The sequence below is a fragment of the Triticum aestivum genome, chromosome 6A, assembly GCF_018294505.1.
Source record: "Triticum aestivum cultivar Chinese Spring chromosome 6A, IWGSC CS RefSeq v2.1, whole genome shotgun sequence".
Lineage (NCBI taxonomy): Eukaryota > Viridiplantae > Streptophyta > Magnoliopsida > Poales > Poaceae > Triticum > Triticum aestivum.
In genome coordinates, this window is record NC_057809.1 from 77,196,389 (window position 1) to 77,198,955 (window position 2,567).

Below are 2,567 nucleotides of genomic sequence, written 5' to 3' on the forward strand. Positions count from 1 at the left end.
TCCATCCAGCAGCAGCACGACGACGTGGTGGTGAAGGAGGAGCGTGGCAATCCTGCAGGGCTTCGCCAAGCACCGCGGGAGAGGAGGAGGACTTGGGAGAGGGGGAGGGCTGCGCCAGAACTTGGGTGCGGCTGCCCTCCCAACCCCCACGTATATATAGGGGCAAGGGAGAGGGGGCCGGCCCCCTCAGATCCAATCTGAGGAGGGGGCGGCGGCCAGGGGGGTTGCCTTGCCCCCCAAGGCAAGGGGGCGCCCCCCTTTAGGGTTCCCCCAAACCCTAGGCGCATGGGCCCTAGGGGGGAGGTGCCCAGCCCACTAAGGGGCAGGTCCCTCTTCACATACAGCCTATAGGGCCCTCTGGGGCAGGTGGACCCTCCCAGTGGACCCCCGGAACCCCTTCGGTGGTCCCGGTACAATACCGGTAACCCCCCCCCCCCGAATTATTCCGGTGACCGTATGATGACTTCCCATATATAAATCTTTACCTCCGGACCATTCCGTAACTCCTCGTGATGTCCGGGATCTCATCCGGGACTCCGAACAACATTCGGTAACCACGTACATCTATTCCCTATAACCCTAGCATCACCGAACCTTATGTGTGTAGACCCTACGGGTTCGGGAACCATGTAGACATGACCGAGACACCTCTCCGGCCAATAACCAACAGCGGGATCTGGATACCCATGTTGGCTCCCACATGTTCCACGATGATCTCATCGGACGAACCACGATGTCGAGGATTCAATCAATCCCGTATTCAATTCCCTTTGCCTAGCGGTATTGCACTTGCCCAAGATTCGATCGTCGGTATCTTGATACCTTGTTCAATCTCGTTACCGGCAAGTCTCTTTACTCGTTCCGTAACACATCATCCCGTGATCAACTCCTTGGTCACATTGCGCATATGATGATTTCCTACCGAGTGGGCCCAGAGATACCTCTCCGTCACACGGAGTGACAAATCCCAGTCTCGATTTGTGCCAACCCAACAGACACTTCCGGAGATACCCGTAGTGTACCTTTATAGGCACCCAGTTATGTTGTGATGTTTGGTACACCCAAAGCATTCCTACGGTATCCGGGAGTTGCACAATCTCATGGTCTAAGGAAATGATACTTGACATTAGAAAAGCTTTAGCATACGAACTACACGATCTTTGTGCTAGGCTTAGGATTAGGTCTTGTCCATCACATCATTCTCCTAATGATGTGATCCTGTTATCAATGACATCCAATGTCCATGGTTAGGAAACCATAACCATCTATTGATCAACGAGCTAGTCAACTAGAGGCTTACTAGTGACATGGTGTTGTCTATGTATCCACACATGTATCTTAGTTTCCTATCAATACAATTATAGCATGGATAATAAACGATTATCATGAACAAGGAAATATAATAATAACCAATTTATTATTGCCTCTAGGGCATATTTCCAACAGTCTCCCACTTGCACTAGAGTCAATAATCTAGTTCACATTGCCATGTGATTAACATTCACAGGTCACATCGCCATGTGACCAACATCCAAAGAGTTTACTAGAGTTCAATAATCTAGTTCACATCACTATGTGATTAACACTCAATGAGTTCTGGGTTTGATCATGTTATGCTTGTGAGAGAGGTTGTAGTCTATGGGTCTGCAACATTCAGATCCGTATGTATGTCATCTTGTGGATGCAGCTACTACGCTATATTTGGAGCCATTTCAAATAACTGTTCTACTATACGAATCCGGTATCTCTACTCAGAGCATGTGCCAAGTCCAGTCACTTGAATCATTCAAAGGAGGATACCACCCTACTATACCACATCACAACCATTTTAATAGCATGTTGGCATGCAAGGTAAACCATTATAAACTCCTAGCTAATTAAGCATGGCATAAGCAACTATAATCTCTAATTGTCATTGCAAACATGTTTATTCATAATGGGCTGAATCAGGAATGATGAACTAATCATATTTACAAAAACAAGAGAGGTCGAGTTCATACCAGCTTCTCTCATCTCAATCAGTCCATCATATATTGTCATAATTGCCTTTCACTTGCACGACCGAACGATGTGAATAATAATAATAGTGCACGTGCATTGGACTAAGCTAGAATATGCAGGCATCTGATAAACAGGAGAAGACATGGCAATATGGGCTCTCGCTTAAATCAACAATAATGCATATAAGAGCCACTTCAACATTTCATTATGGTCTTCTCCTATCGACCCCCAAAGAAAAAGAAAGGAAATAAAACTATTTACACGGGAAAGCTCCCAACAAGCAAAAGAAGAACAAGATTTTTTTGGGGTTTTCTTTTAATTATTACTGCTACAACATGAAAAGTAAACTAGCTAAAAGCTACAACTATTTTTTTTTATTTTTCTTAAGGTTTTTCAAACACACAAGAAGAAGGCATAAAAAGGAAAATAAACTAGCATGGATATTATAGTGAAGAAGTATGAGCACCGACAACTAGCATGAGTGTGTGAACATGAATGTAATGTCGGTTGGCTTAACAGCTTGCCAGCAGACTCAATCGGTTCTTGGGAGGACCTGGAAGCCGCAT